The sequence below is a fragment of the Globicephala melas genome, chromosome 10 (genome assembly GCF_963455315.2).
Source record: "Globicephala melas chromosome 10, mGloMel1.2, whole genome shotgun sequence".
Lineage (NCBI taxonomy): Eukaryota > Metazoa > Chordata > Mammalia > Artiodactyla > Delphinidae > Globicephala > Globicephala melas.
The window spans coordinates 3,241,823-3,264,964 of NC_083323.1; the positions used below are offsets into that span (position 1 = coordinate 3,241,823).

A 23,142-nucleotide genomic window follows, 5' to 3' on the forward strand; every position below is an offset into this window, starting at 1 on the left:
ACAAGAGAAGCCACCGCAATGAGAAGCCCGCGCACTGCAACGAAGAGTAGCCCCCGCTCACCACAACTAGAGAGAGCCCGCGCACAGCAACGAAGACCCAATGCAGCCAAAGATAAAATAAATTAAATAAAATAAATAAATTTATCAAAAAAAAAAAAACACCTGCAAAGAAACAGGGGATACATGTAGCAAGCCAGGTACATGAGGACTAATACTTTTGTTGTGAGACAACCTGAACAAATTGGTAAAGATTAGAGGACCTTGGAACACAGACCCACGAACTCCCTGAGCAAGAGGAAAGTTACCCAGTCCTTGTGCAAAAGCCTCCAACTTCACCAAAAAGGAAACAAAAGCCAGCGATGTGGCAGAGGTAGCAGGAAGCATGAACGTCAACGCCCTCTGAACCAGTGATTCCCGGTCTCGAGATCCGTCCCGGGGCAAATCCAGCACGTGGAGGGCATCTCGGCAGCACCACGGCCAGGCCGGGCGCTCTGAGCACCACGCGGGACACACAGACGTCCCTGGGAGTCTCAGAGGCGGTGACAAAACGTTGCTGCACTGAGGTCACCGTTACAGGCAACTGGCATCTGCACAGACCGCAGGTGACACAGGACCCTGCTTGAGGCTTGCGGGTGGCTGTGAAACTTCTCTCCACGTGTCCTTTCCCATTGCTTTTCTAACTTGAAAACTAAAAGCAAACCGGGCAGGGGAAGTGCAGCCCTGTAAAACCTCCTTCCTTCCGTTTTCAGAAGGAGCTGGGGGACCCCTCCTCCCCCGGCGTCAGATGGAAGCGGGGCGGAGGGGACGGGCCCGCTTCCCTCCTTGCCAGGTCCCGTCAGGCGGTTCTGTCTGGGACTCCCCACCCCGCAGGCGGGAGCTGCCTTCCTTCCTGATTCAGCCCGGCAAGCAAATGATGTGGCCGCCCGGGGAAAGGGGACGACGCGCCAAGTGTCCGCCCTGCCACCATCAGGATGCCGCTCACAGCCCACGCGCCCCCCTGCCCAGCGGGGCCCCTGCTGGCAGCTGCCAGCTCACGCCACGCCAGCCCTGCTCCTCCTGACAGCCGCTCACATCAGCCCTCGGCGAGGGGGGGGTCCCCGAGAGCCCTCTCCATCCCCACGGCCCTGCCCCCGGGCCCCTGGGGCTCCTGGAGAGGCGAGCAGTTCATGCCGCTGCCCAATGAGGACCGGGTGCCAGGATACCTGACCACCCCTCCCAGGCGGGGCCGGGCTGCGAGGGAAGCCCTCCCCGTCACACACCCCACCCCCCCGGGCTGAGGGGCGGCCCACCCTACCCCGGGATGACCTCATCTCAACTACACTATCCAACCCAGTTTCCCCAACTTCCAGATGAAGAGATGGAAGACTGACACGGATGTTGTCCATGGACAGTGAGAGGGGGTCGGGGGCCAGACACCAAGTGTGACCCAGAGCAAAGCTCTCCCCACAAAGCCAGTGTCAGCGGATGCCGTCTCCACAAAGCTCACCTGCAGCTTCCGTCCAGCGGCTGCCATGCGTCCCACTCCCGCCCCAGCCCCCATCCAGCCTTCCCTGGATCCAACCAGCCCCCAAATCCCTGCACACCCACCGCGCACTCCCCACAGACCCGGCCCCTCCACGTGTACCCACAGGCCGCCGGGCAGCTCCCTTCACGCCCACCCCTCAAGGTGGGGCAGCCCCTCAGAGCAGGACCTGCTGCCGCCCCAGCTCCCCGTACCTCCATGTGGAAGTAGACGCGCTGGGAGACGCTCCCTGTGGCTACCCTGCTCAGAGCCGCAACATCTGCAAGGGGCCCTGCAGCCGTGGAGGCAAGCAGACAGAGGGACAGGGCGAGGGGAGCCTCCAGGCAGCGACCCTGCGCTGCGGGCCCTCGGCACACAGGACTGAGGCCAGCTCTGGCCCCGGGACACAGAGCACGCTGCTCTGGAAACCCGCTGAATGGCTCCTGGACACACAAAGGCCGCAGTGTCTAGGGAACACTGGACTTGGAAACCACAAAGGACTTTACTTTCCCTCCCAGACCAAGATTTAGAAAAAAGTGGTTCCTGGTCCAGCACTTGCCACGTCCCAGGTCCCAGCCACTCTCCTCGCTGCATGGGGCTCGTGACCCCCAGCCAAGCTCCTGTCTGCGTTCAGACAACCAGCTCAGCCTGGCTTCACCTCCTGTTATCTGGTGGCTCTTCTGCTGATCCCAGGATAAACAACATCCTTTCTCCCAAAGGAAGCAACCCTTGTCCCAAACCATATTCCTGGGGAGTCACAGATGTTGAGCGAGGACGGGACTCTCCCTCCACCCCACCCAAGGCCAGTCCCAGCCGGCCACCCGGCCCTCTGCCAGGTCTCTGTTCTCCAAGAAGACAGCCCCAGAGGCCCACAGCCCTGCAGGACCCCGACATGCACACAGCTCCAGGGCAGCCCGTGGGGCCCTGTGCCGGGCCACCCCGCCCGGGGAGCAGTCTGGGACGCTCGAGACCCAGAAGACACGGGTGACCACTCCCCCCAATCATGCCAGGCTCAAGATGTTGGCTCACGTCCAGTGACCCATGGGTTCCCCCGAACTCGAGGCGGGTCAGGGAGCCACTGCCCCGACCCCGGATCCAGCCTCAGTTAGCGGGACCCCAAACGTTCATACGCTCTGCTGACTGCACGCCCACCAGCCCCCCCGTGAGCTGGACTCCGGTGACCCACTGTCTGGGGGACATCCCATCGGTAGCTCGACTCCGCCACACTCAGCTCGGAGCTGGAGCCTCCGCGGGCCCTCCTCCTGGGTGGCACCTGTACCAGCAGCTGCCCAACTCAAAACCCTGGAAGGAGCCCTTGATCACGTGATCGCTGCACAGCCACCTAAGACGAGCAGGGCCCCCGCCTCCCAGCCAGGCTCCACACCTGTGCTGCTCTGCCCCCGCCCCACCCTCCTGCCCAGCCGGGTCTGGTCCAGGCAGCCACACACCTCACGGAGCCCCTTCTCCAGGTGGCGGGAAACCAGAGTCCGGAGCACCCTGCCAAGACCCCTCCCAGGGCTTCCCCCACTGGGCTCCAGCCCTGCCGACCCTCGGGGGTCCTCCAGCCATCACATTTTGTTCCTACTGCGCGCCCAGCACTTCAGGTTCGGGGACGTCCCCATGCCAGTTCCTCCTCTTCCAAGTCCCCCCCTCGAATTCAATCAGCCCGTCTGGTTTGGAGTCCTGCAACTTCCGGCGAGCTCCCTGGTTTAGGATCTGTGCCCCCAGCCCCACCGGTTAGCGTGCATCCCCGAGGGCAGGTGCTGAAGGCGCCCGGTCTGTCTCAGCAGGGCGGGCACACGCTGGCCATTCAGGGACAGAGGGGACGTTGCACAAAGGCGGGGCCCCCACGACTGGGCCCTGAGGGCCGGGAGAGCCAGGCCCCCCGCCCTGCGCCCTGAGCCGCCCAGCCACAGAGGCCTCAAAGCGAAGGGCTGTCCCTGGACTTTGCCCTCGACCCCTCCTGGCGAAGCAGGAAGTCCCTAAATCCGTGAACACTTCCAGAGCTTAACTCCAAGGCTTCGACAGCCCGGGGCGTTTCTCCAGGAAGAGGCCTGCAGTTCTTCAGGGGCTTTCCGTCCTACACAGGTCAGGCCAAGACGGCCCCGTGCCAGGAGCGGAGTTTTCTGCACTGTAACAGGAGAGCTGCCCAGGGTCCTGCTGGCTCCGTGACCCCGCCACGGGCCAGGGTGGCCGGGGGTGGGGGTGGGGGAGCCAGTCAGGAAGAGCAGGGGAGCTGGGAGGGCCCCGTTGAAGCTACCACACCCTCCTCTGTGAGCTGGGACCATGCATGCCCTAGCGACACCCCTGCGCGTAGACGTACAAACATTTATTATAACCTCAGTGATAAGGATGCGTTGCACGGGTACAAGCAGTAATAAAACGTCCAACACTCTTTACTGTAAACCCCACACAGCCAAGCGGCGCCCACAGGATGCCTGCACTAAGTCGTGCTGAAAGCCTCCCTCCGGCCAGCCAGGACTGCAGCTGACCAACAAGTGCGGGTCCGGCCTGAAGGTCGGCTGACGGCCTTGTTTACGTGAACAGGACACGACAGGTGGGGAAGGAAGGCAGAACCTTATCCGTTTGTCTAGGACGGGAGAGACGTCCTTGCTGAAGCGGACGACAGTATTCTAACAGGAGGAGGTTTCCTCAGCCTCCCCGTGCCTTCCAGTGAATGCGGCGGAAGTCACACGCGTAACCTTCACCTGCACGTCAGCATTTTCTCCATCACTCTCGTTACTCTAGACAAGCGACAAAATGAGAAGTGAGGCCCTAATCTGCGGTATCTGCCCGTTTCCGTGGTGGAACCGCTCCCATCGTGGCCATGTTCAAGCCACCAAAGTGACGTCCGGCAGTGAACGAGCACACGGGTGGTAAGAGCTGCCCAGGGCCACCGGCCACAGGATTTCCGCCAGACCCAAGAGATGCTAGCCAGCTCAGGATCATAACCCAGTGAGAAAACGTAATGAAACAGTTCAGAAACGGGCACCTTCGAGCATTTAACATTGACACCTCTGCTCTCAATATAACTTATCTAACTTTATACACTCATTTTATTAGCGGCCAGCTCACAAAATTCCTGAAAACTTCACAGTCAGCTCTTGAAGGCCCTCGTGAGCAGCTCTAACGCACCACCGCCCCAGTCCCTCCATCCCAGGCTGTCTCGGCCATGCAGGGAGCAGAGCAGGAAACACCAGTGTCCCCGCCTGACCTCCTCCTTCCCTGGCACAGCTCGGGGGCACAGGTCAAAGTGAAAGCCCCTGAGAGGACCGAAGGGGTCAAAGACAGCCCTGGGAAGCAGGACCCAGACACCACGCTCAGGCAGGCCAGGGGGGCAGGGTAGGGGGAGTGCACAAAAGAACATGCTGGACCCGAGCCTCTATGTGGGGCCCCACGAGCCCAGGGCCAGCGGCAGGGAGGTCAGGCGGGCACACTGTCCTCGTGCCCTGCTCATTGCCATCCCGGCCCGGCCCCCTTGGGTCCCCATACGAGACGCCAGGTCTTCCTGGCCTTGGGGACACTGTCCAGACCATTCCCTGCCACCGGCTAACACCCCATTCTTCTACCTCTGGTCCAGCATCCCCTTCCCGTCCAGCCAGGCTGCTCCCACCCTCAGTGACGTCACCCCTGCTCGGGCCCCACGTCGCCATCACCTTGGCTGGAGGGCAGGGCACTGTCACCTGTCAGGTCGGTTCCAACTGTCCTACGTACTGTCGTGTTCAGAGACACCCCTGGGAGCAAGCGGGCTCTGCTGGGCTCCAGACGTGAGCTAAGTCACCTGATGGTCTCGAGACCCCGGCTGCCTCTGCTGCTGACCCTGCAGGTGTCACATGACCTCCACGCCCTGGTTTCCTTGGTCACACAGAGAGGTTAGCGGCAGTCCCGGCTCAGAGGGCAGCCAGAGGATGACGTGAAGCGTGCGGGGAAGGACTCAGGGACTGCCCGGTGAGCAGCAGTAACCATGGGAAAAACTCAGACGCCACTTCCCAAAAGCACTGAACAAATGTCACCACCCTGCATTACTCTCCATCTCCACGGAACCACCGGCACTTTACTTTCGGGGGGGCTGTGGAAGGGAGGGTAAGAGGCTCTGGGACATCCCAAGACCGCCCCCCGCCCCCGTCATCACCAGCTTCCGAGGACTGCAGACAGTGGGCGACACAGAGAGCTCAGACTAGAGGCCCCGGGAAGCCAGAGGCCGCTTCAGAGAGGACGCAGCATCCTCCGCCAGCCCTCAGGCGCCAAGGCTCAGCTGCGCTCCCAGCTCTGCGAGACCTACGCCCTCTGACCCCCGCCCTGGACCAGCCCCAGAGGGTCAGGAGTGAGGTGTGCAGAGGCTGGTCATGCCCAGCCCTCCCTAAGCCTCAGCCCCCTGGCTGTAAGGCGGCAGTAAGCAAGAGCGGCACCTGACACAGACGTGGGCTGTGCCGACCTGAGGACCCACGCTTGGGCACTCGGGCTTCAGTCCAGGCTCACGAGAGCACAGACCCTGGACAAAAGCCCCAGGCGAGGGCCTGCGGCCCATGCTGTGGCGGGAGCGGGAGCCCTCCACAGGGCAAGGACCATCCTCAGCACTGAGCCTGCAGGGCCCCAAGTCTCAGGAAGAACGACAAGCCCTTCTCCCCACCCCAGGGGTCATGCGTCCTGGTCACAACACTGCGAGGGAAGAGCTGTTGTTAAACCAACTGACAGATGGAGAAACTGAGGCTCGGGGTCAGAGCCTCACCAGGAACAGAAGCCAACCTCGCTGCGCTCCAGCCTGCGCCTGCCCAGGCGCCCACCCTCCCCAGCACATGCCTCTGTTCATGCATCCATCACGCTGCCTGAGAGCCCACAGGCCCCCCTGCCTAGAGACCGAGTGGGGAGCCGGGCAGACTGGCCGCACGGCCATTTATCTAAACAAAACAAAGCTAGCAAGAAAACCTAGGGATTAGGTTTGTATAAACCTGTGCTGTATAAACAAGCAACATAAACTAAACAGTAGGAAACGCACACCAGAACTCATTTCTGGTGGAAGCATTCTTTTTCTCAAGCTTCTCCATCACTCTTAGCATCCAGGACTGGGGAAGATCCAGCCAGTGAGACAGCTGGGAGGAAACACCTTCCGGACTCCCAGTATCCGTCATGACTTCCTGCCAGCGTCCTGGCCCAGCTCCTGAAAGCAGAGAGAGGCTCTGGCCCACAGCTGTCTGCAAACAGGCTCTTCTCCACATGCACTGCAGCCCCAGACCGAACGCGCAGGCTCAGCAAACCCACTCTGCAAAGGGCCCCGGCGGTAAATGTCTTAGGTGTGGTGGCCACACAGCCTGTAACAAGTTCTCACTCTGCTGCAGCATGAAACAGGTGTGGCTCTGGGCCATTAAGAGTAGTTACGAAAGCAGGGAGCAGTGGGCGGGCCACTTTTGATGTGGGCCATGGCTGGCTGTCCCCTCGTCTCAAGGCGATAAATGCCCAGCAGAACAGGGACTCTCAACTGGGTCCCAGTACTTACTGGCCCCCTAACAGGGAACTGGGCCCTCACCCAGCACTGGGGTCCCACTTCCAGTGACCTTGCCACTCTCATACTCGGGTGTGGACCTCGTCATCATCAAATCTTCTTTAGGAAAGAAGAGCTAGGGAACCCGACACGTTGAGAGCCACTCTCTTCTGTCCCACCTGGGCCATGTACCGGGGCTTCCCCCGCCCCCTCCTGTATCTCACCCGAGGCAGAGGGGCCAGCCTCCAGCTCTGACTAGCCCACCACCGGAGGCCACCATCCACACTCAGGTCTCAGGCAGGGCCCCTTGCTCTGCGGTGTGACAAGCAGCACAGTGAAAAAGACCTCAGGAAACGAGGAGCTGGCCCTCCCCACCCCTCCCGCCTGGAGCCCTCCGACCCACACTTCAGTACCAAGCACTGCCCCTCCCCCCGAGGGCTCCCCAACTGCCCCACACCTCCCCCTTTCCCCAGATCACTCTGCTCAAGGGCAGGGATCCCAGCCAGTCCCCACCCCGGCGTCCGGGCCCAGCACGCGGCGTGGCAGAGGACCCCAGTGGGTGAGGGAGGCACATTTTAAAGAACATCCTGGTCCCTCTGCGTGAACCCAGCGCCAAGGTAAACGCACGGGGCCTTAAACAGCGCCCGGGGAAAAGGGCCTCGGGGCAACTCCAAACCACTGGCCTGCGGCAACTTCTTCCTTTTTGGAAACTTGGCCCAGCTGAGGACGAGGGGGCTGGACTACTCGCCCTGGGACATTTACAGGCCCACGGGGGGGCGGGGGGGGGCTGTCAAGCACATCCGCCACAACAGGCTTTCTGTGTTTAAAACACCACCCAGCGCAGAGACGGTGGAACCCACATTTCCTGCTGAGCTGGCCAAGAAAGGAACACAGCCCCAGGCAGGGCCTGACAGCCGAGGTGCCCGGCCGGCGCACCTTCTGCCTCTGCTACAAAACTCACATCCAGTGACAAAGGAGAAACATTTAAAAATAAATAAATAGACAGGTAGATAGACAAACCCTCCGAGTCCTTTCCGCACGTGCTGCCCAGGTAACCGCCCACCGCGGTCGGCAGTTCAGTCTCACACAGATCTCCCGGCTGGGCTGACGCAAGGTGGCAGGTGGGCTGTGCTGGCACGAGACAAGCTGGGTCTAAGCGCTCCAGAGGCACGTCACGTAGGGGGCGGGGGTCTGCCCCGGCGCGGCTCCCCATCCAGCGGGAATGAGGAACAGAGAGTGGTAAGCGGGCAGTGAAAGTCTCACGGGCGGGAGCAGAGGCATCCAGGAGTAACAGTAAGGACAGATCTGCTTGGGCGTTTAATGAGCACCTACTATGCACCAGCTGCAGTCGGTACCAGGACGCAGAGGAGGCTGCTCGCGGGAGGCGATGGCTAGTCCTCGGGCTGACAGCACCAAGGAGGCCACCGTGGGCTGCAGAGGAAGGCACCCTGGACAGAGCGCCTATGCCATAACAAGCCAGAAGGAAACGCTGGGGACGGGCGGGGGCAGACAAGGTGCTCGGGTTCATCTGGGGTCATGGCATGGGACAGCAGGGGAGAGAGGGTGGCCTGACTGGGCCGGCAGGTGTGGACCCATGCAGGGCGCGGATGCACCAGTGGGAGGGGCGACGGCAGGGATCGCCCAGGATGAACCACCTCACTCTTTACTAACAGCCACGCTTTGTGGAAAACAAGCACGTGCTGGATGCTACCAGGCCTCACCTCACTTAATCCTCCCACACCAGCCTCCGGGACCCCGACCCCTCCACGCCTTGTCTCTGGGCCTGGCACGTGCTAAGAACTTAATAACATGAGCTGCCGCTATTATGGGGCCTCCCCGGCCTCCCCTTCTTAATGAGAAGAGGAAAGTGAGGTTCAGAGAGGGACGCCACAGCTACTGGAGGTGGAAGATGGAGTCCAGGGTCTCGTCCCTCCCGCCCGCCCACCGGGTCCTGCTCAGGGACCTGCTCGCGGGACCAGGGAGCCAGGCTCTCGGAGGTCGCGCCTGGTCAGCAGCAGAGCTGGGGTTCACCGTATCCTCCGCAAACGCTCCGGCCTGATTTTCAGCATGCATGACCGGAAGCATAAACCACAGCCGTGGCGACTACAGAGGACAACACAGCAGTTCCTCAGCAAATTGAAAACAGGACTACCACGTGATCCAGCAATTCCACGTCTGGGTATTCCAAAAGAACTGAAAGCAGGGACTCAAACAGATACCGGTACACCCACGTTCACAGCAGCACAACAGCCACAACAAGGAAGTAACCCAAGTGTCCACCAACCAGTGAATGGATAAACAAAGTGTGGTCTCTACAGAAGGGGGACATCATTCAGCCTTCCAAAGGAAGGAAGCGGTGACACGTGCTACCACCCTGAGGACATTAAGCTCAGTGATATAAGCAGGTCACAAAAAGACAAACACTATATGATCCACTTATGTGAGGCACCCAGGAGTCAAATCCACAGGGACAGAAAGAAGGATGGTGGGGGCCAGGGGCTGGGGGACGGGGCTGGGGAGGGAGTTTCAGATTGGGAAGATGAGGCAGTTCTGAAGGTGGGTGTACATTAACTGTGCACTAAGTACAATGTGAATGTACTTAAAGCCACTGAACGGTACATTTCAAAATCGGTGTAAACCTTATGTATATTTCACCAAATATTTATTGGTATATAGTGTTATTTACACATATTATGTCATGTGTATTTTCCATATTTACGTATAAAGAGAGAGGAAAGGTGGGGAGAATGTCACACAAAACCCTAAAATAATCTATAAACAATGTGATTCCCCTTAAAAGAATAACAAGGGCTTCCCTGCTGGCGCGGTGGTTGAGAGTCCGCCTGCCGATGCAGGGGATGCGGGTTCGTGCCCCGGTCCGGGAAGATCCCGCATGCCGCGGAGCGGCTGGGCCCGTGAGCCATGGCCGCTGAGCCTGCGCGTCCGGAGCCTGTGCTCCGCAGCGGGAGAGGCCACAACAGTGAGAGGCCCGCGTACCGCAAAAAAGAATAACAAAAAGCACATATTACAAAGGATTAATTTGTCTAATGTTGAAAACAGCCCAGGAGAAAAACGGGCAAGAGATGCAGACGGTCCGTAGCAAAGGAAAACAAACAGCTCTTAAATACACGAGACGGCAATCAACCTTCACCTACGAAGAGAAAAACACGAATCAAAATTACATCAGGAAACCATTTTCCTAACAGACTGGCAGAGACGCAGCATGCGGCTGTCAGGACAGGCAAACGGGGTCCGCTTCCCGCGCCCCCCCCCAACTTAGGAGTGGAGCAGAGGGCGATTTTGCAAAATCCAGTGAAACCACACTTCCGTTTCCAGGAATGTCTCCTACTCACACTTGCGAAACGACACGTGGGCGAGGTCGTTTCATTCCAGTGTGTACGCCTGCTGCCTGCCAGGAGCGTGGTGCCGCCCCTGTGTCCTGGGGAGAAGGGGTGGGTAGACTCAGGCAGGTGCCGCCCGTGTCCTGGGGAGAAGGGGTGGGTAGACTCAGGCAGGACGGGGACCCAGCGCAGGCGGCAACCCCTTCTGAACAAACTCCTGAATGCGTGGACTAGGCCACATAAATGAAGTTCAAAATTAAAATTTTAAGGTAAAAGAAATAAGGAGGGTTCAAATAAAACAGAAAAAAAAAAAAAACAACTTTAAAAAGAGCCCTCACTCTCCACTGCAGGGACATCTCTCCTGGATCTCAGAGTGTGGTCCAGGAGCCCTGGGGGTCCCCAAGACCCTCTCAGGGGGCCCAGGAGGTCAGACCCACTTAACAGCAATCCTCAGACATCGTCTGCTTTCCATACTTGCCCCCTTCGAGGCCCCACCGGCTATGGGGGTGATGGCGGGGCCCAGAGAACCCAGCTGTCTTTGATTAACCAGACCCCGCCAAGGCCTGCAAAACCACCAGGTGCCCCCTTCACCACTAGTTTCCCCTTTTGGGGGAAAACAGTGATTTTTTTAAAAAACAAAAATATGTTATTTATGTTAACGTGTAACGGGTTTACAGTTGGCAGTTTTCGATAAATAAATATTTGTAAATTTCTTAGTTTTAATTTCTCACACAGGAAAGAGCAACGGCTACCTACCACGTAAACAGGCTTTCTGATGACTTCGCTCACTCACGATCAAAGGGGCTGCGAGACCAGACTCTGAGAAGCCCTGGCCTGTTCCAGTGCTTCAGGGCAGAGATGCGGGGATGGGCTCGGACACCGTGCCCTGAGGGCGCCGCCATCAGCCCCCTGCTCCCCATGACCCCAGCCCTGGCCTTGTTCAGCTGCAGTGGGGCCCCGGCAGGGGGCTGTGTCCACGGGCACAACCCCAGACCCTGGGTGAGGGGAGAGGCAGAGAGCTGGCCACGGGCGTGCGGCAGGCTGGACAGCAGGCCCGGCCTGGCTCCTATACCCAGCCACGGTCCCCAGTGTGCCGCGCAGAGCAGCCCAGGGCTCTCACCCGCACCACGCCCCGGCCTGGCCTCCTCAGTGGAGGTGGAGGGCCGTGGACTGGAGGCCCAGCACCAGGAGAGGGCACGGCCGATGGGGGTGTGAGGGCCCGAGCCATCCTGCCCTTGGGGGAGAGCCTCACAGTGACCTGACATCCTGCCGCTAGGAGAACAGGAGACTGCCAGCACTCAGGTGACACCTGTGGGAAGGGTTACAAGCCGGTGGCAGCGTTCTCGAGATCACAGGCACTGCCGGCCTGGAGAAATCAAGGCGTAAAATAGTCCATTTCCAAAACAGATGCTCTGGAAAGAATAATTTTGTGGCCAAAGGGCTCCTCTCTCCGCAGGACCCTGTGACAAATCGTTCTGCAAACAGCAAGCCGTGCTGGTGCCTTAAAGGTAAGATGAGATTTGCAATCATCTACTTTATTGGCTATTCCCTGGGGAGAAAGCACCGCTGGTAGCAAGATGCAGCTGGGATTCTCCTCAGTCAGTCTCCAGAGGAGCCCCCACGTGGGGAGAGCCTTCGGACAGCCACTCTTCCACAAAGGTAATTAAAGCAAAGCGCGCACTTGCTTCGGGGAACAATCGTGGCAGAATCCACCAGCCTGTGTGGCTATGATGCTTTAGGTGGCTGATCTGTGGAAACGTTTTCATCCCCATCTTCCAGAGAACTGAGCGAACACGTTAAGTGCAGGTTACAGCATTAGGTGACATAAACTCTTAAAAATGAATAACCTCAAGCACAACCATGAAAATAGCGGCTCACAACCTGCAAAGCCAATGGCCGTCTGCGTCCTACATAATTAATGACGCAGCTACCAACGCACACAGGCGCGGGAACATCCCCAGCCCCACCTGCTGCCGCAGGTCCCAACAATCCACTCCCCGAGCGCTGGGGACCCGCTGCGTCTCCAGACATCCCCACTGGACCCCACACCTCAGCCAGCTCCATCCCCACACTGTCCATCACAGTCCCCGGGACCCTCTTCCTGTCCAACACGCCCACCACCCCCGGGGGCTGCAGAGCACTGGGCCACCAGTGACCCCCACCCCCCAGCTCACAGCAGACCCTCCCCACCAGCCTTCAGGTGAGAGCGGTCTCACCTTCCCGGGACACATCTCCCTGGGCTCAGGCCTCTGGCCCATTCACTCCTCTCCTTTCAGTCCAGGCCTGGAATAGCATACCCCCACAGCTGATAAGGACATGGGGCCCACACAAAGCCTGCTCAGTCCTCACCTCCTATGCTGGCTGGGGAGGGAGGAGGGGGGAGGGGGGAGGGGGAGGGGGAGGGGGAGGGGGAGGGGAGGGGAGGGGAGGGGAGGGGGAGGGGAGGGGAGGGGGAGGGGAGGGGGAGGGGGAGGGGGAGGGGAGGGGAGGGGAGGGGGAGGGGGAGGGGAGGGGAGGGGGAGGGGGAGGGAGGGGAGGGGGAGGGGGAGGGGGGAGGGGGAGGGGAGGGAGGGGAGGGGGAGGGGGAGGGGAGGGGAGGGGAGGGGAGGGGAGGGGGAGAGGAGGGGAGGGGAGGGGGAGGGGAGGGGAGGGGAGGGGAGGGGAGGGGACGGGAGAGGGGGAGGGGGAGGGGAGAGGGGGGAGGGGAGAGGGGAGAGGGGGAGGGGAGAAGGGGGAGGGGAGAGGGGAGAGGGGGAGGGGGAGGGGAGAAGGGGGAGGGGAGAGGGGAGAGGAGGAAGGGGAGAGGGGAGAGGGGGAGGGGAGGGAGAGGGGAGGGGAGGGGAGGGGAGGGGGAGGGGAGGGGGAAGGGAAGCTCCTGTTTCTGACATCAGGTATTCCTGCCCCTCAGAGGAGCACAGCACTGTGCTGCTCCCCCCCCACATTGGACCACAGGGTCTCCCCAGCCACCCCTTCCCACCCCCTCCCACCTTACAGTTGAGGGTGTGGCCTTCTGGACAGGCTCCTCCCCCCAGGCTGTCCCCCTGCAGCTCAGCTAACCAGAACCCCACAACCTGGTCCCACCCCGAGCAGCCTGAATCCAGCCTCAGCAAAGCACAGCAAATCAGACCCAAACCAGCATTTCATCTTAAGAAAGGGGGGCGGGGGGGGGGAGGGCTTCCCTGGTGGTGCAGTGGTTAAGAATCCACCTGCCAACGCAGGGGACACAGGTTCAAGCCCTGGTCTGGGAAGATCCCACATGTCGTGAGGCAGCTAAGCCTGTGAGCCACAACTACTGAGCCTGCGCTCTACAGCCCGCGAGCCATAACTACTGAGCTCACATGCCACAACTACTGAGCCCATGCACCTAGAGCCTGTGCTCCACAAGAGAAGCCACCGCAATGAGAAGCCCGCGCACTGCAAAGAAGAGTAGCCCCCGCTCACTGCAACTAGGGAAAGCCCGCGCACAGCAACAAAGACCCAATGCAGCCCTAAATAAATAATTTTTTTTAAAAAAAAGGATAGGGGAGGGACACTTAACAGGGTCTCCTGTCAGGATGCACTGCAAACAAGGTTCTCTTCCTTGTCTGATGAGAATCGTCAGGCAACAAAAACCAATGGGCAAGATACAGACCCCTCACGCCCACGTCCCTAGTCCCCACTTACCAGAGCAGAAGAGAACCAAGCATCTCGCTAGAACTTTCATCCAAGTCTGACCATAAAAACAGTCACTGCCAAACCCTTAATGAACTAAAAACCATAACTCATGAGAACGTACCACGTTCCACTGCACCAGAAAAACAAGCTGTGAAAGCTGATAAAATGGATAAAAACCTACATTTCATATAAACTTGCCCTGAGAACCATAACCTGCAAATAAAGCTGGACTTGTCTTCGTCCTCATTAAAACCCTGCCAGGAACCACCTGAAACCCCGAGAGCTCACTCAGTGGGCTTCCTCCAGACGGAAGCCAGGGCCCAGCTCAGCGCACCACCCCACTCCCACACGCGTGGAGGCTCCAGAGCACCTCTCTTTGGGAAAACCCAACATCCCACGGAAACAAACCCTCACAGAGCTCTGCCTGCGCAGGTCTCCTGCCAGGATCAGCACGCCAAGGGCATCAAAGGAACCCTCTCCGTCTGCGCGCCTGCTGGAGCCCCTCCTGGTCCGCAGCCAAGGGGCCCCAGGGTCTGGCCCTGCATTCCCAGGGGAGGGCAGGACCCTTCGAAAGCAGGCGTGCAGACCTGGCGTAACCAGATAAACAGGTTGGCAACACTGAGAAGGGTGGTTTCCAGTCCCACCCCAGGGAGGTAGCTGAGCCCATCCTGCAGCATCAGGAGGCCTCAGTGACAGTGGAAAGGGCCCGGAGATGACAAAGCAATGCCGCCCATGGGGCCCAACCTCCCAACTCCAAAAGGGAACAAAATCCCATCAACTGGCTCAGCGGAGAAGTGAGGGAGAACCCGGAAGCCCCGGCCAAGCACCCCCCCCACGGCCCCGAAGGCCCGGCTGCACCCCCAACGGAGAGGGGGGAGGCTCCCTCAGTTACCACACACGTGCTGTGGCAGGTGGTCCACGACCCTGCAGGCAAGGCCGCCCCGACGTCCGTCACCCCATCACACTCACTCCTGTGCAAGCGGTAGCTCTGGCCTCATCCCCCGATGTAACAGGTAAGACTCCGAGCCCGTGTCTCTTCCTGGGGAGCTGGGCCGGGCACCCGGGGGCCTCCTGGCCAGGCCAGGGAGAAGTAGCAGAGGGGAAACTGCAGCTACCCGGCCCCCGACCTCCCCTCGGAGCGCTGGACCTGCGCACACAGGATCCCCACCAACTCCACAAAGGGCCTTTCCCTCGAGTCCATCCACCTGGGACTTCGGCTGGGCACAAAGGGCGCGGGAGTGGCCGAGGCCTTCCCGGCTGGGAGGCCCCTAGGCTATCCCCTCCTCCCCTCCCCCGCCACGAGCTCGAAAAGGGGGCAGAGGATTTAATGGCTGCTGGCTGTGGGCAAGTGGCCAATCACCCCTCACCCCCGTCGGGCAGGGCGGCGCCTGCCTGGGCAGTGCGGGCTGGGGGTTCTCTCTGCACAGGGGCAGGGGACCCCCCATGGCACAGGGGACAGTCAGCCAGAAGAGCTGCTCCCCTGGCGACTGCCTGGGTGGCTCGGGCTGGGGGGTGGACACAGGGAGGGGGCGGGGGGCGGAGGCGGGAAGAGGGGCCTCCATGGCCGTGCCAGCGGCTGAGCCTCCTGACGGGAGCTGGTTTTCCTCTCAGGTTCCCCACTCTGGGACCCCGGCGCCTCCACCAGACCCGGATCGCCCTGGGCATCACCTCCCTTCCCAGAAAGGCAGGCAGCACCGACCGGCCCCGCCGCAAGATGAGCATCAGTGGTGGGAAACCCTCCACTAAAGGCAGAACCACAGCCCAGGACACCGGAGTCAGAAGAGACACCCCCCCACCAAAGCAACCACATGAAAGCCCCGTCCCAGTGGCCGGTCCCCCAGATCACCGCTCACGCTGTCCTGGAACCCTCTTTGCCTCGTCCTGCGCCTTCCCTGACACTTGCAAACGTGCCCTCTGCACCTGCCGCCTCAGTCCCCAGGTGCAGGCAACACACCTGCGTAGGCATCTCTGGGCTGAAGGGCACATCCCTCTGCGCTTGCTTTGTGGGCCCCACCGGGCGGGGGCGAGGACGCGCTTCCCTGGAAGCTTTGCCTCTTGACGGCCCCTCAGGCCCCCGTGACACCCCAACGAGGCCAGGTGTGCAGGGCCCACAACCTTCCCCTCCTCTCCCAGGACCAGGGCAGCCCCAGCCTCTACCACCAGCCCTGACCTCCTCCCCAGGCCATTTCTACACCTGAAACCTCTGGAAACACCTGCCCTCCCTGGGCTGATCCCCAGAGGTTCCTCACCACCCCCAGGGAGGCTCTACCTCCAAGAGGCTGGGAGCCTCCCCACTCACACACCCCCGCCACTCTCTTCTGGCTGCTTCTGGCCTCTCCCCTACACCCCACACATGCCTGAACACACCTGGCCCCTCGTGTGCTTCCATACCTGCTCTGGCCTTCAATGCTCTTTAATATCATCATCCCACCTGCTCTGCCCAGACCATGTCCACCAGTCCTTCAAGATTCAATCAGAAGGAGAGGGCAGGGAGCAGGACCCTCCAGGGACCAGTCAGACCCCAGGGATGAAGCAGCAGTACTGAGACAGCGGGCTGTCGGCCCGAGGAAGGCACATGAGGAAACGAGGGAGCTGGAGCTGGTGATCATGGGCACGGAGGCTAGGGGCGCACAGCTGAGATCTTGGGCTCAGTGATGGGGGTGATAGGCAAGGCCCCAGCTTGTGCTTCGGAGGTGAACTCGAGGGTGCCTGTTACATTAAAAATAACTAAACAGGACTTCCCTGGTGGCACAGTGGTTAAGAATCCACCTGCCAACGCAGGGGACACGGGTTTGAACCCTGGTCCGGGAAGATCCCACATGCCGCAGAGCGACTAAGCCCATGCGCCACAACTACTGAGCCTGCACTCTAGAGCCTGCGAGCCACAACTACCGAGCCCGCGTGTCCCAACTACTGAAGCCCACGTGCCTAGAGCCTGTGCTCCACAAGAGAAGCCACCGTGATGAGAAGCCCGTGTACCGCAACAAAGAGTACCCCCTCTCGCCACAACTAGAGAAAGCCCGTGCGCAGCAACAAAGACCCAAAGCAGCCATAAATAAATAAATAATTTTTTTTAAAAAAAATAAGTAACTAAACAGAAAAGAGGCTCCTGCAGGACCAGTGAAGGCTGCACACCATGACCCAAGGACTATGGCTTCTCCAATTCGTTGCACCTGAGGTCCAAAAATATGAAAAAAACAAGATTCAGCCCGTAAGTCTCCCCTTAAAAGTCTGCTCCAAGCCCATATATGCTGCTCCGGAAACTCGGCCACGTAGGGCGGCGCCAGCCCCACATCTGCCTCCCCGCCCAGGGATGTTCCTCTAAGGGGCACTGCTGGCGTCTAGCAACCTGCCCTCCGCATGCGGCGGCCCAGCAGCTAAGAAGCCCCAAGAACATCTGCTAAATGGACAAGGGCCACAGATCCCTCCTCTGCATCCGTCTGAAGGCCTTGCATGAAGAGCGCACACAACCGGGCACACCTGGGGTGAAGCTTCTGGCTGAACCCGAGGTTGAGGGGAGAGAGCTGGCAGGTGGAAACCCAGCCACGGCTCCCCCGCCTCAAGTCAGAACTCATGGGGACGCTTCAAACATCTGTTCCAAAAGACTGACCTTCTGCTCTTGGTGAAGGGAAAGGGTCTGCAAATCAGTCAACAAGGTTTCCAGGTTTCTTCGGCAGAAACAGTATTTTCAAGCATTTGAGAACAGTGAAGACAAAATCAATTCCTTTATGTTTTTTTGTCCCAATGATTTCTTTTTTAAAAACCTACATGGAGAGAGTTCTAATTTAGGTTATGTTGGTGCACAAAAATAATCCCAGAGTAGGGTTTATATCTTCTAATTATACAGAATTTAGGACAAAATATTCATGGAAGTGATTCTGAAACACTTGATAAATAGGTCATAATAGGCCCTCTTTATTGCCAAGAGGTTTTTTTTTTTTTTTTTTTTTTGCAGTACGCGGGCCTCTCACTGTTGTGGCCTCTCCTGTTGCGGGGCACAGGCTCCGGATGCACAGGCTCAGCGGCCATGGCTCACAGGACCAGCCGCTCCGTGGCATGTGGGATCCTCCCAGACCGGGGCACGAACCCATGTCCCCTGCATCGGCAGGCGGACTCTCAACCACTGCGCCACCGGGGAAGCCCTTATTGCCAAGAGTTTTAAACTTAGCCCAGCAGGGCCAGCCTCTATATGCAGAACCAGCGACAGGCAACAGGCAGGAGGCCGGCAGCACCCTCCGTGGTGCCGGCCACATCCTGGGAGAGCGGGTTTATAAAAGCCAGTGGAGGGCTGGTCCCCATAAACAGAAGCGGTGGAATGCAAAGACTCTCAGGATGGAAAGCTGCTTTGAACTCGAGTCTCCTGCTGGTGTAGGACGATGCAGCTACTCCCTGGTCCGATCCGATCCAAGCGAAGAGCGAAAACACTCAGGAGAGAAACAGAACCCAGCCCGCCCCCCGCTGGGAGTGACCCACTTAGCATGAGGCTGGGGCTCTGCATCCTCACTACCACGCGGTGCAAACAACTCGCTTCACTATTTTTAATCACACAATTAAGCGGTCAGTTATCGAAGATACACACCTGCGAAACTTAAAAGGAGACGGACGGTCAACTCAAGTCGGGGGGGGCGGGGGAAGAGTGGCACTGGACCTCGGGGGACGGGCATCAGCGGGCTCCCCTCAAACACGCTCCGATGCCTTAGGCCAAGCGCTGGGCACCACGGGAACGAGTGAGATGGTCCCTGTCGGCCCTCACGGAGCCCACGGTTACACTGTCCGGTCGATGCCAACGGACCCTCCCCATCCCTCCATGGCCATGGCTAACTGTCGGCTGCAGGGGCGGGTGGGGGGAGGGAACTCGGGACTTGTGGGGGACCTAACCAGGGACGTCAGCCTGGGCCCTGCTTAGCTTTGGTCAACGTGGAGTCAAACCACAGTCCATTTGCTGATGCAGCAGCAGTTAAGTCCTGAATCAGAGAACGCAAGAGGAAGAGGGATTTCACGGCCACCTTGGCCCTGGATGAGGGAGGACATGCCAGAGAAGCAGTCACCTGCCCGGGCCCGTCAGCTCCAGGCACCCGGCTCCCGTTCCAGGCCCCTGCCTTCTCCAGCCACTTTTCTAAACTGGAAGCCTCGTGGGACTTCCCCAGTGACCCAATGGTTAAGACTCCGAGCTTCCACTGCAGGGGGCATGGGTTCGATCCCTGGTCGGGGAACTAAGATCCCAAGTGCCACGCGCAGTGCAGCCAAAAAGTAAAAAAATATAAATAAAAAAATAAACCGGAAGCCTCACCATCATCCTCAGCTGTCCTCACACAGACGCTGCGGGTGTGCCCTTCCAACCTCTCCCGCCCCTGCCCCCAGCATCCAGGCCTCTCCCCCGCAGCTGGCCCGCAGCTGGCCCCCCCATCAAGCTGCCTAAGCCAGGCCAGTCCTGAGCAACAGCTGACGCCCACCGACCGGCATCCGCATCGGCAACCCCGGGCCTGGGTCACATACACAGTGACAATGATGTCCCAGCCCCCCAGGGTCACCTCCCCTGGGGGTTAAGGAGTCCCCCACCCCCCCAGCGGCCTTCTCAGCTCTCCGGAGGTGCCTGCAGCTCCTGGAGAGACACACATGGCAGACAGAAAGGCATGGGACAGGCCTCCCAAGACAGGGTGGGGGATGGTCCCTGTGCCCCGAGAGCTGCGCCAGCCAGACTCCCTGCTCAGTCCCGCCTGCCCTGGGAAGGAACCAAGGGCCCAAGGCCTTGCAGGCCACCAAGGGCGGTGGAGACACCTCAAGGCCCTGCTGACTGCCAGTGGCTCAGCTACCCAGGCCACAGTAGGTGGGTGACAGTGACCTTTGGAATCACCCAGCCTCACTGGCCCAGGCCTGCCCTCAAGGGGCTCAGGGTCTAGTGCGGGAGACCCATCCCCACACATTACATGCCAGGCGGCGGGGCCGGGTAAGGGGCTCAGGGGGTCTGGCATGTGCAACCGTAGAACCCGGGTGTTGAGAACAGCCTCCCTGAGGGGTGCGGGAGGTGGTGAGGCCCTCGGGCACACACATGGAGGGGGTGGGCCACCCAGAGCCCTGAGGAGTGGGCCTGGCACAAGGGGTTACGGGGCCACGTGAGGCCCACAGGTGCGTATCAGGGACGACAGCTTTGACCTCTGAAAACACTTAAATAAACCCGACGAGAGGGCAGGTGGGCCATGGACAAGGGTGTGGGCCCTGCAAGCAGCGAGCTGCCAGCCACTTACTTACTGGGTCCCCCCACCCCCCGACTCCCACTTGCTCACCTGCAAAGTGGGGACAAGGTGGCCCTTTCCGGGGTGGCAGCCACCCACGTACATCCCCTGGCGCCCAGAAGTGTCTAGATACCAGCAACTGGGCTCATCCTCTCCCAGGGGCATCCTCAGACAGCCCTCCCATGTCCCCCAACCAGTCCAGGCCCACCACACTGTCCCTGTGGGCCACGTGAGGCAGGGTCCCCGACATCCAGGGCTTACCTCCCTTCCCCATCCCGGGCGCATCTCAAGATGGCCAATTCTTCAAACGCAGAGGCGGCCACATCGGGTGGGAGGCCGTTCCAAAGCTTAGACAGTGGCTGGCGAGAGGCCAGGTCTCTCCTTTTCCTGCTTCCAGCCCGCCCGCCCGCAGACAGCAGCACGAACCCCAGCCTGCAGAGAACCTGTCCGGCCGGCCTCTCACCAAGGCAGACAGAGCAGGACCTCAACCTCCCTTCCTGGCGCTGCCAGCACGCCTTCCCCCAGGTGTCCTGCTAGGTCATGAGGATTCCCAGCCCTGCTCCCTCCCCCACTCCCTCCTTCCGCCCTCCCCACCTGCCAGCAGATGAGGGTCGCAGGAGCTTGTGTCCCGGGGGCCCGCCCACCCTGGGAGTCACAATCCTAGATGTCCAGCTTAGAATGTGACAGCCCACCACCTTGCCCCAGGCCCTCCCAGGAGGGACACAGGCTGCCAGGGCGGGAGCAGCGGGGACAGGCTGGCTCCTCCAGCCCTGCCTCCCCTCCTGTCTATGGGCCAGCAGCTCCGCCGCCCTCCCGCCCTCGTGCCCAGGGCTCTCTGCCTGCTGACTCATATTTCACTTCCTCTCCCCCAAATGTGCTCGGCAGCAGAGAAGTCACACATCTGCAGCCTCCACCGCGGGGCAGGCTGGGCGCAAAGGAGGATGACCGCCAGTGACCCTCACTCCTTTAAATTCTATTCCAGGTCCAGCTTCCTTGGGTCCCCGTTGCCACCCCTCCCCTCCAGACCTACCCGCCCCCCCCCACCGCCCTCCACTCTTAGGGGCTGACGTATCCACACATCCCCCCGCTTTCTTAAGCAGTGGCTGTGGAACAAAACACCGCTTTTCCTCCTAATCCAGGATGGGCTCAGCATGCTTGCGACGGGCTCGCCCAACAGGACAGGGCCGGGCAGGGCCTGGGGGCACGCCACCGCTGACCACCCTCCGCAGGCAGCATCGGCCACAGGTCCTCAGGGAGGCCTCCTGTCCAGCCCACCTGTCTCGTTCCTGACCTTCCTCTCTGGATGGACTAGGGAAAGGGCTGCGGACACCAGTCCCTGGACATCTGACCTGGACGCTGAAGCCAGCAAAGGACCCCAAGGACGTGCCCGGGGGGTCTGGGAGGAGCGCACAGCAAGGCTCAGCCTGCAGAGACAAGGGGCAGCGTCACTTGGGGCAGCTCCGCCTCTGGAACACGGCACCTGCGAGACGATTCACACACCTCACTGGCTTCTCAGCAGTGGCTGGAAGATGAGACACGACCGTCAGCGTGTGGACTGTGCGGCCACCCCATGGGCGGGGTGTTATGATCCGGTTCTTCTAAGAGGGAGATTCTGGTGATACTGAGGGTTTGTGTGTTTTCTCAACGACTCAAGTTGCTTCGGAGTTTTAGACGCCAAACTCCCGCCGGAGGCCACCACTGACACGCATCTTCCTGGCTCTGCCCCGCCTGAAGCCGTCTAGGCCGCAGCACTCCCCACTCCCTGCCCCCCGGGCCATCACTGGTCAGACGGGGCTCAGCCCAGCAGTGCAGCACGGCCACCCGCACCATAGAGACCCTGCCCCGGATGGCGATCCCCGTCACCCCGAAGCTCTGCAACCAGAGACGGGGAAGCTCATCTCCAGGCAAGCATCTCCCAGCAGCTGTCTGCGGCCGTCATGGGGACCCAGCAGACCCTCAAATATCAACCCAGAAAGCAGGAGGGACGGCTGTGGCACAGCAAGGACCTGGGGTGGGGGGCACCCAGTGGGGGGGGGTCAGGGCGCGCAAGGAGACCCGGCCGGCAGGTGGCCTCCAACAGGGCAGGTGAGCCTCACTCCCAGGAAGGCCCACCCACCCCCACCCCCGCTTCCTTGGGGCTCCCCTCACAGGACCAGGGGAGACGGGGTACCACCTCAGTGAGGCCCCAGTCCCACAGCAGGGAGACGAGGGCTTTCAGGATGCCCGGCCGAAAGCCTGAGCTGGGGCAGGACAGCCAGCCACGTGTCCCATGGCTCCCCCAGCGCGGCCCAGAGCCCAGTCCTGCCCCAGCAGAGGTGGGCCACACGCCAGCTGGGCCTCCAGGAGTCCTGGACAGGAGATGACCTTCGATAAACTGAGCCCACGCCAGCCCCAACCGGTCCCAGGAAGGGCGGCATGGTGACCCACACGTGTAGACAGTACCGTGTGAACAGAACCTCCCCACGAGTGTAGACGGCACAGTGTACATGGCACCTCCTCACAGGCACAGAGGCGGTGCGGTCAGCATGGCAGCTCCCGCCGCTGCTCCATCACCTGTGGGCCACTCAAAGCGACAGCCATCGTGGGTGCCACCCTCAGAAACCCGGAACCTGGCCCACGACACACGGCACACAGGAACCCAGGCGCTGGACCAGCCGCTGAGGCCCAGCCGGTGTCCCGTCCACTGACCCTCCCCCCCATCTTATCTCAAAAGGGCAGGAGCACGAAGGGACAACCACGGTTCCAGGCGTCTTCCAAGCCCGCCCAGGTGGCCGCCGCTTTCCTCTGAAGCACAAACCCCGCAAAGCCCTGCCCGTGCCTGCTCTCAGGTCTCCTCGGCCCTGGGTCCAGGGTGCCCGCCCCTGCCCACCAACTCGGCCCTAAAACGGTGGGCACCTTGCTGCCTCTCCTTGTCCCACCTGCTCTGAAGCCTCC

At 60.5% G+C, this 23,142-nt stretch overlaps 1 protein-coding gene across 5 annotated transcripts in view; it reads right to left on the minus strand.

Moving 5' to 3' along the window:
* GRAMD4 (GRAM domain containing 4) overlaps positions 1–23,142 on the minus strand; it is a 77,197-nt gene that overhangs the window by 45,535 nt on the left and 8,520 nt on the right. The window contains exon 1 of one of the 5 annotated variants that reach the window (XM_060305521.1): positions 1,717–1,840. The exons of the other annotated variants lie outside the window; for them this stretch is intronic. The gene's annotated coding sequence lies outside the window, so the exon portion shown is untranslated. Of the gene's footprint in view, positions 1–1,716; positions 1,841–23,142 lie in introns of those variants that run through there. 5 annotated transcript variants of the gene reach the window in all.